Consider the following 17,536-nt stretch of genomic DNA (forward strand, 5'->3'; position numbering starts at 1 on the left):
TGCTCTTAACTCGCTCCACACTATCACTTGGTGGTAAGGTCTCTAGTGTTTCGCTAAATAACTTGCTCCCTATCTAACTTACTTGCTGCGCAGCAATAATATACAGCAGTACTCGAGCAGTTCTCAGAGAATCTTTCCCAAGAAGAAGAAAGGCTGGAGGATCTCAGACAAATTCCATTGAGAATCCCACCAGTAAACACGAATACAACAGTTATTATAGAATATGGGTATGGCAAAATTACATGATAAATTACATAATTTCCCCACAATTTGATTGGTTCTTCATATGCAAACTCGCCTGTTACTAGGTTGGAGCAAATTCTGTTTTTGTTGATTACTAATAACAAGGTTTCAAGTAGACACCTGTCTAGTTTCATTTCCCATATTTGTTATTTTTACACTCACACAACCAAAGTCATGAGTTTTCAACTAAAGGGGAAACATACATTTCAAATTCAAAAGCATATGAATGTTGTTCCTGCCAGAAAAACAAAGTGTTAGTTGATTAATTAAAACATCTATCACACCATCATGGCCTCCTGATCATCCCTATATATACTCATTGTCTTCATAACTCTGTCTCCTCTCCACTAATAAGCTGGTGTGTGATGAGTGTTCTGATGCACCATGGCTGCCGTAGCACCACATTGGTGGTGGTTGATGATATCCCCCCCCCCCCCACCCCTGTAAAGTACTTTAAATGCAGAGCGCAAAGTGCTGAATAAATGTAACAAATTATCATTATAAACCATTTTACATTGTTTTTAATTGAATCAAATTCATTTTTTCATTACACCAACTTTGATAACTAAACTGAATTCTGCTTCATCTTCTCTTCTGCAGGTTTTTGGGTCCTGCTGCAGAGGAAGCCTGTCAGTATGTGAATAAAGTTGTGGGTAAAAACCCGTTACTCCTGGAAGAGCTGAATCTGAGTGACCATAAACTAGAATTAAATAAAGTTAACCAGCTTGCTGATCTACTGCAGGATAAACACTGTAAACTGAAAATAATTCAGTGAGTGTTTTACATGGTTTTCATATTATCATTTTGCATTAAAAAGATGGACCCAACATGACAAAAAGTCATGTACTCAACCTCAAGTTGTTCTAAACCTGTATGAGGTTCTTTATTCTGATGAACATGAAGGAATGGTGACTATGAAAGTCAATGGGGAAAAGAAACTATTTGGTTACCCACATTCTTCAAAATATATTATTTTGTGTTTAGCACAAGAAAGAGATTAATACAGGTTTTAAACAACTTGAGAGTGAGTAATTGATGACATAATTTTCATTTTTGGGTGAAATACCCTTTATAGTATCTTAAAATTATAACTTTTGTTGTATACTGTATTTTAATGACTGGTTTAGATTAACGTATGTATTCATCTATATGTATTTATTTATCAAAGCAAAAATACACCCACTTCCGGACCAGGATGTAAAAGGGTTCGCAGCAGCTATGAAAGTCTCATTCATTTTCAATGGGAGACATTGAGAAAAGCAGCAAAACATTCACTTGTGTAGCAGGGGCAGTGTGCAAATCACTAGCACGACTTTTGATTAAACGTTTTTTTCTAATCAAAAAGATTATTAAAAAACAATCATAAAAAAAAATCACTGAGCTCATATAGAGCTAAAAACATGGAGACAATTTTCAGAATTGCATGATCCTCCTCATTTTATTTGATCACTTTTGTCTATATTATGAACTGATTATGATACAACTTCTTAATCTGACTAATATCTGATTTGATTTAAAGATAGGGTAGGCAATTTTTGAGCGGCTTGCAAGAGCGAGCTAGTTTTGAAAGTATGAGATCCCACCCTCCCTTCAGAGCGTTTCTAAAGCCACGTCTCCTTCAAAACACATGAACGCACACAGCAGATTCTGCAAAGCGTCACAAGATGAGAGCCTGCGTTAAACTACCTCATGTCTCAAAGCACATAATATTACAATAATAATGAACATAAACAACATAAAGAGCACTGACATGTATCACCTGACTGCTGCAGATTAATTTCAACATTGATAGTGTTGACATTGAAACGCATATATTCGAGAAACAAACCACTCTGAGTTTAATGCCATGGGTTTCCATCTCTTCCAAATTAAGGTAGTTTTGGTGTGAAAATAACTAATTGCCCCCCCCCCCCAAATAACTAATTGCCACCCACATAATTGTGTGTTCTGGCACAAACTTTGATACAAATGATGATAATGTGAGGAGAAACAGTTTAACCAGTTAAGAACATTTAAGGTTTACAATCTTTTTTGTCTTTTTGTTTCTCTGCAGGCTGAATAATAACAGTATTACAGAAGTAGGTTGTGCTGTTCTGACTTCTGCGTTTAAGTCAAACCCTTCAAACCTGATAGAGCTGGATCTGAGTGGAAATAAACTAGGAAACTCTGGAGTTAACAATATCTGTTGCCTGTTGGATAATCCACAATGCAGATTAGAGAAACTGAAGTGTGTATTTTAATTGATCTGTTTCTTCATATTAATATACATTTGTAAATGTAAATTTTTTAAATTGATTAGATTAACTGAAAAGTCTAAAAAGCCTACTTGCATATGCTATATTTAAATATTGTTAGAAATATTTAGAAATTCAAATTAAGCTGATGTTAAGGCATTTGTTGTATGTATATCGCTGGTGCAAACTTTGTGCAAATAGGCACATTTTGCCACATTCTATAATATAATTTTTCTAAATAATAATTTTTCTATTTGTTTTATATCCTAGAACATGCAATACCTAACATAAGCCTCTTTTCGTACAGACTTTCAGACTGCAGTATCACAGAAAAAAGTTATGAGATTTTGACTTCCTCTCTGAAATCAAACTCATACTTGAAGGAGCTGGAACTGAAAGGAAATGATCCTGGACGATCAGGAGTAAAGCTGTTTACTGATATGTTGTGGAGTGGATTGTCTAAATTAAAGATCAGGTGATAAAAGCCTTCAAATATTTGAAAATAAGCCACAGTCATGGAGTCAGGAGTGTCAAAAAAAACTATAGTCAAAAAAACTATAGTAAAAAAAAAAACACAAATAAGATGGTATAGCATTGTAAAGAGGAATTTGTTGAATTGCAATTCGAAGATTTTCAACACAAGATTTTTTCACTTCTGTGTGACACATTTTGAACTAGAACTAAGTTTTAGAACTATGTAAAAACATAAATTACTACATAATTTTGACATTGCTTATTTATTTCCAATTTATTATTTATAATAAATCTTCACTCAAGGGTATAAACTTGTGGGAATTATCATAACTTCAGACTTAAAACAGACACACTTTACTACATTTTAATACTGCTCTGCACACATAAAGAGGATGGATGATGTAAAATGTACAAAATTATAAGAAAATTTTCTAATCTAGATTTTTTTTCTACATTCTGTAGCTTTTTGAAAAATGCTGCTGCAGAGGAAGCGTGTAAGTATCTAACTAAAGTTCTAAAAAAAGATCCCTTACTGCTGACAGAACTGGATCTGAGCGGAATTGAACTAGGAGATCAACATTGGGAGAAACTATCTGCATTTCTGGTGGATTCTTATTGCCAAGTGGATCAAATAAAGTGAGTAAACATGATTTTGTACATTATACCTTCGCTGTGTGGAGATTTACCGTTGCTCTGTGAAGTTTTGCATGTGAAACAATCAACCAACCAACCAACCAACATTAACTGCTTTTTAAACAGCCTTTTTTAAGGATAATTTTATAATCTTGGAGTAATGTTATACAAAACTGACGCTCCCAGAGTCAGTGTTTCATCCGTCATTGTAGTTCCTAAGCTGATTCTCGTTGAAATGATTGGATTGTGTCACAAGCTTTTGCTGAGCAACAGTAAATGGCTTGCCTTTCGGGATCATTCCTTAAATATTTTTATTTGTATATCCTTTTTCTCAATACACATTGTTTCAAACCAGCTTTACAGAAAATCTGTCTTTTTTTAACATTGAGGTATTGAAGAGCAAAAAGCCTTCATATAATAATAATAATAATGCATTTTATTTCTAACGCGCCTTTCTTAGACTCACATATACATATACAACAGTATACAAATATAGGAATCATACCCAGCTGGGGAAGCCCATCTTCCTCAGAGCTATTTATTTGTGTCATAAGGACATTCATTTGTTGCCAAAGGTTATGCAGGTCATGTGATTCATTAAACAGAAGATGGTCATGGAGAATTGAAGTCCTCATTGTCTGGACAGTGCAGGCAGCAGGTTTTAGTTGACAGTTTAAGAGATGCTGAGATAGACAAGGAAAGCAACATGAAAAATATTAGCATGTATTTTTAAGCAGAAATTAACATGGACATCTGTTATGGTGCTATCACACATAATAATTAGATGAATAAATCAATTTGGAAGAAAAGCAAAGTAAATAGTTATTGAGACGTCTCTAATTTAGTTTTAAACAGAGGTGTGTCTGATTCCTCATACATTGCCAGGTAGACTTTTTGAGAGTTTACATGCCAAATGGCAAAAGGTTCTTTTTTTGTGGACTCCTTTTGTGGTGATATTTTTGATACTACCTGTAGTACACACACACACACAGCATATACAAACAAATCCTTATCTACAGATCATCTCGATAAAGAGATTTTTTCCTCTTCTCCCAGGCTTTCTCAAGATAATTGGCTAATTTATATGCTTCACATGTGAACAGCCATCTCAATCTTTGTGCATCATCCATATTTACCAAATCAATCTCTGATTTTATCTTACAAAACAAAAAAATCACACTGTTCACAATAAAATAGAAAGTAGAAAACATAATGGAACTCATTTTCTATATCATTCAAACAACACATGGGACAGATACGTTTTTTCCTCTTCTAAATTAACATATCGTTCTGTTTCAACAGTCAAAGTTAAAACAGGAGTCTCATTTATAAAACTGTGCGTAGGATTCTTACTAAAAGTGTTTGTGCGCCCGAAAGCCAGAAATAACGTACGCAAAAAAATATTCAGACTTATAAAACCGTGCGTACGCCAGAACCTGCGTAGAATTCACTTTATAAATCCCAGTCAGGGGAAGATTGTGCGCATGTGTCTCCTCCCCGAAATACCCGTATATTGAGCTTACAACGCCTAGTTTTACTATGCATATCATCATTTGCATATCATTTTCATATGATTATTCATCCACGATTTATATTTTAAATGGAAACAGATAGACTTTGTTGTGCATTATTTGAAAAAAAACTATTTTCTCAGACAAGCTGCTATTATCATGATAAGAATTATCTCTGTAGTTAAAACATTAAAACACAGCATGCCAGAGGAAAAGTGTTCAAAAGCATTGCATCCACAACAAATATTTATATTTATTGAATATAAAAAATGTTGTTACTTGTCAGTAATGATTTCATGTAGTTTAAATGTTTAACTCCATTAATGAGAATGGCATATTTAATCTAAATGTTTGTATCAGAAGTAAAACATAGTTTAAATCATTATTTTATTTATTTAAACTGTTATTGTGAACATGCACTGTTTTTTGATTTATGATTTGGACTTATAATGACGATTTACCGTTTTACTTCATCTGCCGTTAGATAGGCTATATCCCTATGCGTCAGTTTCACTAAACAGCCCAACGTTCTCGCTGTCGCGGACATTTAAGAAGGGATGGATGCATACTATGTATTCAATTTACATATTAAAACTAGTATACGAAATGGCAAATGTAAATTATATAATTGAATTATCATTTTCATTTTGCACCAAACGTTGCACAAGTGTAATGGAAAATGTAAATTTAAATACAGAAATGCATTGCATTTTACATATTGCTTTGTCATTTTACATATTGCATTGTCATTTTGCATATTACATTTCAAATTGAATATTGCTACCCATATAATTTGCTTCAAGTGATAGGCTTGGTGAGTGAAATTATATTTGTATTATCTTTCTGTATATGTATAATTTTCTTTAGATTTTCTTTTTAAAAGTGACCAAAAAGACATTTAACTCCAGCTCACCATCGGTGGCGCAAAACTGCTCCATCTCCAAAACGTTCGTACGCATGAGTCAGAGTTTTCTTGCAGGTGTGCAAATTTTCCCCTCAAGTTTGTTTTTATTAATCACAACTTATGCGTCGGGAGTGGCGTACGCCTCTTTCAGGGCCTGTTTTGTGCGTACGCAACGATTATAAATGAGGGCCCTGATCTCACTTGAGCACACAGAGATCTTTGCCTTTTTGACAAGTTATATACAACATAATTCTCTGTGCCATATTCCGGTTTTATCATCACAAAAATACGCAATTTTGGCTTAGCCCATATATAATATATATAATATGCTTCATATTATATATATAATTATATATATAATGCTTCACCTGAGCTTTATCTCCAGTTGGTGCATGACAGCAACAGTTTCTGAAGTGCTACAGATAATAGCACTTTTTGACACTGCCAGCCAAATGTGTGAACATATATAAAAAGCTGTTGAACTGATGTGTTGAATATTTGCTGAAAACAAGAATAATAAATCAGATCTTCCTGTTTAGGCTGAATAATTATGAGCTGACAAAGAAAAGCTGTGCAGTTCTATCTACTGTCCTCTCCAAAAATACCATCCTGAAAGAACTGGACCTGAACAACACCTGTCTGCTGGAACCATGGGTCAAAGATATCTGTAAGGGACTGAAGAATTCAAAGCTAAAGATACTGAAGTGAGTACATTTCACCATCGGCTACACAAACCAGATCTAGCTTTATTGTGTAGTATTATTCAGCACATATATTAGTGCCACAGAGACTCGGGCACACAGCGTTCAAAGGTAATTAAGAGATTAATATTTTTTGGTTACCTGTTTTATTAAGAGATTTAAATATTGGTTGTTGTTTTTCTAAGCAACAGTAAAGATTTATCTAAAAGCATACAAAGATATGATCGATTATCTTATGATGAAAATAGCTGTCTCTCTTAGTCTGATGCGAGTTTAACATTTTTCAAATTTGCAGTAATTTAAGAGAAAACACAGGGTAAGGATTTCATTTCAATTAGTAACATCTCTAATTTTAAACAGATTGTGACATGTAGATTGTGACATGTATTATTATGAGGGCTGTCAAAAGATTAATCGTGATTAATCACATCCAAAATAAAAGTTTGTGTTTACACAATGTATGTGTGTGCACTGTGTATAATTATTTTGTATATATAAATACACACACATGCATGAATACATTTAAGAAAAATTTGTTATTTATATATAAAATATTTATATATATATATATATATATATATATATAATATAAATTATATATAAATATATACAGTACATACATGCAAATATTTCTTAAATATATACATGCATGTGTGTGTATTTATATATACAAATTAATTATACACAGTGCACACACATACATTGTGTAAACACAAACTTTTATTTTGGATGCGATTAATCACGATTAATCTTTTGACAGCCCTAATTACCGTTTTAATAACAGATTTTGGTCATAAAACGTCTCGACTTCTAAGTAGTTTAAACAGGGAGCTGCTAGAATGTCACCACGTGTTGCATTAATCCCCCAGTGATCAAGCCAGAGGTCACAGTGGCAAGGAATAGAAAAAATATCAAATATGGTTGTAGCAGGAGAAAAATACTTTGAAAGAAACCAGGCTACACTGGGGGAGTCACTTCTCTTCTAGGGTAACAATTAAAACAATGTCAACTCAACAAATGATAACAAACAAGTTTTTTTGAGGCTTGTGGTTGGCATAGATTGTTTCAGATTTAACATGGCACCAGTTCATTGAGTCTTTGACCTCACGAAAGTGAAGATCCTGGTGACCATTATTTAATTATAATCAACTTAGACATTAATGACAGAATGTGGTTTACCGGTGTATCTGATAAGCGATTCAGCTAATTAATAAATTGGATCCACAATTTTATTTCAATTTGTGTGTGTGTGTGTGTGTGTGTGTGTGTGTGTGTGTGTGTGTGTGTGTGTGTGTGTGTGTGTGTGTGTGTGTGTGTGTAGACTTTCAAACTGCAGAATCACTGAGGAAGGTTATAAAGCTCTGGCTTCAGCTCTGAAATCAAACCCTTTACACCTGATAGAGCTGGATCTCACAGGAAATGATCCTGGGCAATCAGGAGTGAAGGAGCTCGGTGATTTACTACATAATCCGAAGTTTCAACTGCAGACACTGAGGTGAGTGTTTTTAAAATAATAAAGTCCAGTAGTTTCAAAACTGTTTTAGCTGAGAGAAATAAGCCATCAAAAATTGGTTTATGGTGTCTTGGAAATGACTGAAGGCACTTTCACAAGATACTGTGTGTCATTGACATTACTGGCCATTTAATGAACGTCTGTCTCCAGGTTTTTGGGTCCTGCTACAGATGAGGCATGTCAGTATGTGAATAAAGTTGTGGGTAAAAACCCGTTACTCCTGAGAGAGCTGGATCTGAGTGAACGTGAACTAGGAGACACACAAGTGAAGAATCTTGTTCCTTTGCTGCAGGATAAACACTGTAAACTAAATGCACTGATGTGAGTATTGTGTTCTTTTATTATTGTATATCTAAAGTATCTTACAGAAATCAGGTGACCACCATAACACAATTATCCTCAGTAATCACTGAATATTGGCATTAAGTACTTTGTGTTTGTAAATTGTCCTCATCCTATTCATTTCAGGCTGCGTAATTGTGGTCTAACAGAGGAAAGCTGTTCAGCTCTCGCTACAGTCCTGACATCAAACTCCAGTCTGAAAGAGCTTGACATCAGCAACAATAATCTGCAGGATTCAGGAGTGAAGAAACTCCAGAAGGCATTAGAAAATACAAACTGTAGACTGGAGAAACTCAGGTGATTAAATGAGCCACTGTTTATTTTTGATAATGAAATTATCTTCTGGTCAAAGTTTAAATATTTTATTATTAGTAAACTAAAGAAAAGAAATGTACTTTGAATATCTTGCATTTAAAAACTGATTTTATACATTGATCATACTATCCTTACTAATAGTGATATTAAAACACATTTTAGGCTTAATATTAAGAATTGGGAATTGTGCAATAAAGAAGTACTCCGAATAAAGTTTAATTGTAATATGTATATCAGTAAGTCTCAAGCGATATGTCAGTAAATACGTTTCACACTTGAGTCCTCTTTAAAAGAACCAAACTCAGACTCCTTAAAGTAGACCAAGAGGTGAACCAAGTGAAAAAGGACCCAGTTCTCTTTACTTTCACACTGTCCCTGTCCCTCAAAGAGGACTCTGATCCTTTTTTGTTCCACGTAAGTAGGAATGTGGTCTCAGACCTGTTTGTGTTCATACTGTTGCTCTTTGTATCTAGTCCAGTTCAGTGTTTTGATGGCTGACACTATGGCCTTCAAAATTGTATCCCATTCACTTACATTGTATGTGCCTCCCTAACCAAGATATTTGTTTGTAAAGATTATTATTAATGATTATTGTTATTATTATTATTATTATTATTATTATGTGTTATGCATTCTTAGTATGAAATAAGTGTTTTATTTATTTTTTTATTTTTTTTACTTGGGATGCATTTGATGTTTTTACAATATAATTTTTTTTTCAGTGTTTAGTTATTCAATTCTCTTTTCTATAGACTTTCATACTGTGGTATCACAGAAGAAGGTTATAAAGCTCTGGCTTCAGCTCTGAGATCAAACCTTTCAAAACTGATACAACTGGATCTCACAGGAAATGATCCTGGACAATCAGGAGTGAAGCAGCTCGATGATTTACTACAGGATCGATACATTTCACTGAAAACATTGAGGTGAGGCGTGATGAAATAACACAAATGATATGCAGGCATATTATATATATATATATATATATATATATATATATATATATATATATATATATATATATTCAATATAATATATTTCTAAATTTGTTGTTGTATCAACATTTAAATTATTTCAAGATGTTTTTATTATTATTTTCTGTAGTTTCCATTATACCATAAATGTGTCATAACTGAATCGAATCCTTCTTCATCTTCTCTTCTGCAGGTTTTTGGGTCCTGATGCAGAGAAAGCCTGTCAGTATGTGAATAAAGTTGTGGGTAAAAACCCGTTACTCCTGAGAGAGCTGAATCTGAGTGAACGTGAACTAGGAGACACACGAGTGAATCAGATCTCTGCTCTATTGCAGGATAAACACTGTCAACTTAACATACTTCAGTGAGTATTTGACATGGTTTAAAATATTCTTTTTGTTGACCATACTGTGTCATATTTTTTCTCTGAGTGAGTCTTATTCCCTTTCACAGAGCCACAATAAAATGTATTAAAATGAATCAAGCTTCTAACCAAAGCTCTGTGGACACTAGTGACGTCAAGCTTGAACAAGACACAAATTATTTAATTTGTACTGAAATGTATTTTTAATTTATGATCATCATGAAATTGATTAGTTATCAAGTCAGTATTATATTATAAAAAGTATTTTAAAAATCAAATGTGTGTATACATATAGTATACATTGGAAGTAATATTAAAAGGATAACAGCATATATGAAGCACGACAGATTTGTCTCTGCTCTTGAAGAGGGAGTTACTATCAATCTCTCTCTCTCTCTCTCTCTCTCTCTCTCTCTCTCTCTCTCTCTCTCTCTCTCTCTCTCTCTCTCTCTCTCTCTCTCTCTCTCTCTCTCTCTCTCTCTCTCTCTCTCTCTCAAAACATTCAACATGACAAAACAGTCATGATAGCTATTCTCTTGTCCATGCTGGCAAATAATCATGACCAACCGACATGAATTATATAGATAATTTTAACAGCACGGCCATTCAAAACCAGGGTCTACCTTTGTAAAACGATCACTGAAAATCAATTTGGGGGGGAATTAATGTAAACAAAGATATTGGATACCAGTGCTGTCTAAAGTGAATGTAAATAGGCGGGCCAAAAAAAAAAAACGGATATGGTCAAAAGATTGGATCTGTGCATTATGACTTACAGTGTTTTTTTTTTGTCTTCAGTCTGCGTAAATGCAGAATTACAGAGAAACAGTGTCTCATCCTGACATCAGCTCTGAAATTAAACCCATCACACTTGAGAGAGCTGAACCTTAGTGAGAATGAAATAAGAAACACAGGAGTGAATCACTTATGTGGCGTATTAAAGGATTCTCACTGTAAACTGGAGAGATTAAGGTGAGGAACATTCACCTAGGCTTAAAGAGGCACAAAATGCTTAAAATCACTTATATAGTTTAAACCAAAGCCTTGAAAAAAAATGTTTTGGTATTTGAATTTTACATTTCTCTCAATATAGGTTAAGAGGCTGCAAAATGACAGATGAAGGTTGTTCTGCTGTGACTTCAGCTCTGAATTCAAACCCATCACATGTGAGAGAGCTGGACCTGAGCGGGAATAAACTAGGAGACTCTGGAGTGAAAAACCTCAGCGATCTACTGATGAAAAAACTATGCAAGCTGGAAAAACTAGAGTAAGTTACTATATACTTAACAGCAGATACCATGTTATTCAGTGTATATATTTAGTATAAAGTTGGTATAAAAATTTTAAATATACAAAACTTTAATTTTATTAGTGCATATTACTGCACTTATTGTGCATGAACCATAAAGTAATTTGCCCTTGTAATCTTTAGATAAAACTTGATCTTTCTGAGATCTGCTCACTTGACATCAATGACTTATACATAAATCCATGCACTTCACTTCCATTAAGTCCAATTGCATTCAGAGCTGCCTCCATTACAGTATTCATTGCTAATTTGTCTCCATCCAATCAACAATAGACTGAAAAAAAAATCAAGTAATCTTTCCCAAGTATGGTGGAAGATACAAGATGCCCTGCATTTTTTTTTGTTCCACAGTTCACTCTGAAATATGCCATAATTCAGTGATAAAAATCATTTTAAAAAAATGGTCCAGTTTTTAATGCAAACTTAGCAAAATTTGTCTTTAGGGATTGTAAACGGCACGTCATGATTCATGACTTTCTCACATTTGTGAGATAGTATATCAAATCACAACTCAAATTGTGAATATAGTATATTTAAATGTTAGTTTTTCAAATTAATTTATTAAAATTATTAATTTATTAATTGTTCTTAATATCTCAATCTACTGTACATTTGATGAAACCTATACTTCTTTTGTTGTATTAAGTGTGTGTTTAGGAATGCATTTTACTAAACCTGGCTCATTGTCTTTTCTCTTTCTTTCTTCAGTCTGTGTGGATGCAGTATTACAGAGAAACAGTGTCTCATCCTGACTTCAGCTCTGAAATTAAACCCATCACACCTGAGAGAGCTGAACCTTAGTGAGAATAAACTAGAAAACACAGGAGTGAATCACTTATGTGATGTACTGAAGGATTCACACTGTAAACTGGAGAGATTGAGGTGGGTAATATTCACCTAAAACAATTTAAAATAACACACTTTATATGCTTAATATTAGGTATGCACTGAATTGAAAATTCTGCGTCAAAACCGAAATAAAAAATTCAGGATGCACTTTGTCAAAAACTGAAACAGACATATAAATTACAAATTAATAATCAGTTAATTAATGAAACTTATTTAATAACCAACACTCAAATAGATAAAATTGAGTTGTACAAACAAGATAAATCTGAGTTGTACAAACATTTAAATTGCACCTAAGGCGAGTTTTAAATCAACTTTTTAATAACAGAATAGTTTCTACTCCAGTTTGTTAGTGAAATATAAAAATTTAAACAACAATTAATGGTAATAACTTGTTTTCATGACGGATTTATTCAAGCATAACCTGTTTTTGGGATGTCTTCATTATATAGTTTAAGGAAAAACATAATGAATAAACAGTGTATATATTTAGCAAAATGCTCTTCTCTAGAGTTATTTTTTTCTAGCTAACTAAGTTTATGAGTTTATGGACATTGAACAGCTTTCTTAATGTAAAAGTAACATTAAGTGTATAGTCTACAAGCTGAAGCAACACTGAAGGATTACATGAGACTTACATGAGACAGGATTAATTTCAATAAAGTTGTAATGTATCTTTCAACATACCTTCTGGTGTTCACCCATGTTTATTTTGTGCTGTAACTAATAGTAAAGAGGAGATGATCGGTTCATGTGCACTTAATCCATGCTCCGTTTGAACTGAGGCTCTACAGCGATCTATCACAGCGAATTAAGTGTGTCAAAACATCATTTATTTTTTGAATTTGGTAATAAAATCGACAGTATTTTAAAGTTGAGACTTTGCTTCATATTAAAAGTAACAAAGCTTTTTGCCATTATTGGATGGTAGGCATGCTACAAAAACAAGTTAAATACAAAAGTTTTGTTTACTCATCAGCAGAAAACAGTTCAGACTCAAAGAAATTAGATCTAGGAAACCATATCATTACCAATTTAAATGAAAAAAATAAATAAATAAACATTGTCAATCCAGAGCTAGTGTCCAAACAGCTGACATGTATAACTGTTGGATTTTGTCCACGTTGTGTGCATGAAATAGACGCTGAACACAAAGTGTGCCATTGGAGAAGTGCTAATTAAACGTCTGTTTCAGTCACTTATAGGCCCTCAAAAAAACGTTTCGGTGCATCCCTACTTAATATCTCGTGAAACGTTCACATTGTTCACCTTAGATTTTTGTGATCTGGTCAAAGTAAGATGATCTCTCTTCTTCTGTCTGTTTGTCTCTTTCTAGCCTAAATGACTGTGGCATTACAGATGTTTCTGCTTTAACTCAGTCTTTGTCTAAAACAAAAGCACTGCAGTTTTTAAAAGAGCTTGATCTGAGAAACAATAAAATAGAGGACTCAGGGAAGCAGCTCAGTGAAGTGCTACGAGACTCAAACTGTAAACTGAGGTGAGTACATGTCTCTTTGTGGTATAAAATAGAGCTTTCCCCCTCTGAATCTGATACTGTACAACCACAGCTGTATGGAACAATGCCTGCTTTATTAATTGCTTTAGTAGAAAATTATTACAATTTCATATAACAACAAAAAAAACTTCTGCTAAAATCAGTACAAATGGGGTCGACTCAAGCATAGTAATCGATTCTCGTTATCTGAAATCTTTCACTTGTTTACTGATTCTCTGATCCCTAAATAGTGCATGGCAGTTGAGTGCACTGAATAAGCAAGGAGTGAACGAAATGAAGCGAGGAATTTGGACGCTTGTATTACAACGCGAGTTTATACATACCTCCATGTCAGCTTTAGTTTAATTGATGTTATGTGAATGCAATAAATATAGATTTGGTTTTCCATGGTTAACCTTTTGTTCATAATCATTAAACTAACCATAAATCATAAAAAATCACATCAAGAATAAACACATATTGTATTAATTTTTAGTATCTTTAACTCTCCTGGCCAACCTTTTAAGACAATGATCATGTGTGTTGAGTGCCATCACTTGACTATTATAACAAGATTCAAAGAATACCATTATTTAATTCTGACATAATATTCGACCACGGCTGTTGTTCATGACTTTTCCCTTCTGTAAAATAAGGCTAAAGTTACCGGCTAACATGGCTAACAGCCGTTAAAACGGCTAACAGCTAGCAATGTTGATAGCTCATCAATTAAAGCAAATTAAGCAACTATGCTTTCACATCTGTAGTTTGGTTCATATGGTCCGGACCAAGGGCGAAAAATTATACTTTGTAGCATTTTCAGGCGTTTTGGTTCCTTTTCACACCACACTGATTGCTCTGGTCCGAATCAGTTGAGAACCAAAATGCAGTCACATGACAACATTCACATCACTGATGTACCTTGAACGTATTTCCATAACTGCACGATTGGTCAGAATTAACGTGTGGGAAACTTCCACAGATCTATGAAACCCCCTTTCCCTGAGCTGTTTGCTAAACAAAGCGAAGATTTTACTGTTCTTCGAATTTTTGAAAGTTATGACCTAATATGGTCATCAGACCAAATTTCTATGAGGCTCCGCACCTCCTCACAACTCCAAGTTTGTCCGTGCAAACTGTCAACAACAATAGTCCTCATCCAATAATGCACAGCGCAGCTGACAGTTGTGTCTGTTCGAGATCGGATCACGTTCTCACCACAAATGAACCGCTCCAGAGTTCGTTTGAAACCGAGACCACCTCTTCAAGGAGGTCTCTGTACGCTTGTTTGGTCCGTTTTTGGTGCGCACCCGAGTGCGATTGCTGCATTCACACCAGCCCAAACGAACCGCACCAAGGGGGACAATGAACTCTAGTGCGATTCAACCAAACTGAATGAGGCAGGTGTGAAAGTCATAGCTAAATTGGACTGATTTGGACAGCCACGCTAAACGTGTACTGTTGAAAACACAATGGGGTTTTAAGGCTTTGTTTCGGGGGGGAAAATAAATTAAGTGTTTAATGACTGCAATCTTGTATTATTGTTTTGATGTAAACTAAATGGAGTCGAGTACTCTATTCCATTGACTCCTGCAATGCCCTAACCACTACAAACACGTTTAAACTACTGGGCAAGCTTTACCTAGTGGAAAATCTTGATACTTTTTATTCAATTTTTATTCAAAATTAACGTGTGTATTTGCTCCTTTCCATTTATAACATTTAAAAGCTTGTCAGCCTTTTTCTCCTTTACAGTGACTCGCTAGAACTCACAGGTATACATATCAATGTAAATAATGTTTAAATTGCATTACATTTTAACAACTATTCTCAATCACCAACCATAGTGCATAGTGAAAATTTTCTCAAACAAATCATTGTGCATCCGTATGGACATTTTTGTCCTTTTCAGTTCTTTTTTTTATCCCTTTGCCTGTGTTAATGCTAACTGTATAACATTTGGTGTATTTTTATTGGAATTTTACTATTTCACCACCATTTCCTTTAAAAAATGTATTTTGCACTAGGTACACAAAATACTCCCTCCAGCGCCTTTTGGACAAAAATGTCCCCTTTGAAACCCATTAAAACTGCAATTTTTTTTATCCCAGGGCCATTTAACTATAAAATGATGCAATCTTTAAGTGGCTTTCATTCTGTTGGCAAGGCTTCAAAATTTAAATTTTTACTATTTTTTATCAGACGGTGCCATTTTTCAGGTTTGGCCTATAAAGCAAATACTCGCTTTATTCCTGTTTTCTGCTTCGGCATATTATAGAGCCAATTGGATAAATTATGCAATGATATTTGTGTGGGTGTGTTGGTATGGATGTCAGAGTGTGGTTAGTATGTGTGTTATAAAAAAATATGTGTGTGTGTGTGTGTGTTTGTAATATTGAGAACTGCAAATGAATCAAATTAATGTGTGCACCAGTGGAGTTTTGCTGGCACCCATTGGGGAAAATCTGTTACAGCGCCCAAACAAACTCTTACCAAAAGCTAATTTATTCAGTTATCAACTTCAAATTTGAAACACAACTTACTTAGATTTATGGCTTTGATTTTCTAGCCATTTTAGAGCTTAACTTGTTTCATAAAATATATATTTTATATAAAATAATGTTCATAAATAATTTTCATAAACTTAAACCTATATAACCTTTTTTTGGACTTACTTATTCATTTGTTTTTACTTCAGCAATAATCTGCCAAGGGTCTTCTTTAAAATGATACCAAACTTAAGTCTGTGCTCCCAAGCTTCAAATTTTTCTGACAGTTTTTTGACACTGACATTTTTGTCCTCAATGTACCTACGTGTAACTTTTTTTAATTGATGCACAAGGGTTAATCAATTCATCCTTAATTTTGTTGTAAACGGATGAAAAAATTTGAGCACATCTTTAGAGAGCATAATACATTTGCTGACAGTGAAGAAAGGCTGCAGAGGAGATCATTTGGGAGTGTTTTTATGCAAATTACTAACTTATAGAATGCTGTCACTCATTCATATAGTATAATTTTGCAACTTGTTTCACCCATTACTGATAATTTTCTTTTCTGATTCCTCATTACAGCCTAGACAGAGAAAGCTATATCACGGCTGGTCTAAAATTAATTAGTGAATTGTTTACACCTACACCTCAGGAGCCAGTGATATCAACTGGAACAAACCCATCATCATCAGGTGAGAGATCCTCAGAAAAGCTTCACTATATTACTGTCTTTATCAGAATATGTTATTGTGTCTGATGAGTGATAATGTGATGTCTGTACAGCAAAATCTAAACTCTACCTTATATATTCAAATATGAACTCGACTGAGAATACAAGCACAAAAAATAGTTTAAAATCTTTGCAGAAAAGTGTTACCTAGTGCTGTTTTCACTTACAGTATGAACTCATAGTGTGTGTTCATACACATGCATTTATCTGATATAAAATTTTAAAGGCATTGTTTTATATTATTTATTTTTTTAAATTTATTATTAAAATTATTTATTTATATATAAGTTTATACTAGCTCTTATGTATTACTATTTAAAAATAATTGCTAATGAACACGGGTCAAGAGATTCAGACTTTTAAATGAAATGATACAGCATTAGTAGAAACATGCAACTCATAGTTTTGTTTGTTTGCAGATGGAATACAGGAGGAAGAAGCTAAGTCTGTTCA

General features: G+C 33.8%; 1 pseudogene across 1 annotated transcript in view; it reads left to right on the forward strand.

The window, feature by feature from the left end:
• The window catches only part of LOC143735398 (uncharacterized), a 154,632-nt pseudogene that overhangs the window by 33,485 nt on the left and 103,611 nt on the right, over positions 1-17,536 (forward strand). Inside the window, exons 30-42 of the transcript XR_013203164.1 lie at positions 844-1,014; positions 2,297-2,470; positions 2,785-2,952; positions 3,414-3,587; positions 6,539-6,703; positions 8,022-8,195; positions 8,364-8,534; positions 8,682-8,852; positions 9,623-9,796; positions 10,038-10,208; positions 11,007-11,180; positions 11,302-11,475; positions 12,226-12,399. The product of XR_013203164.1 is annotated as an uncharacterized LOC143735398 (transcript). The remainder of the gene's footprint in view (positions 1-843; positions 1,015-2,296; positions 2,471-2,784; positions 2,953-3,413; positions 3,588-6,538; positions 6,704-8,021; positions 8,196-8,363; positions 8,535-8,681; positions 8,853-9,622; positions 9,797-10,037; positions 10,209-11,006; positions 11,181-11,301; positions 11,476-12,225; positions 12,400-17,536) is intronic.

Source organism: Siphateles boraxobius, unplaced genomic scaffold (genome assembly GCF_051911475.1).
Source record: "Siphateles boraxobius isolate OS27281-9 unplaced genomic scaffold, OSU_SipBor_1 13, whole genome shotgun sequence".
In the NCBI taxonomy this organism is placed as follows: domain Eukaryota; kingdom Metazoa; phylum Chordata; class Actinopteri; order Cypriniformes; family Leuciscidae; genus Siphateles; species Siphateles boraxobius.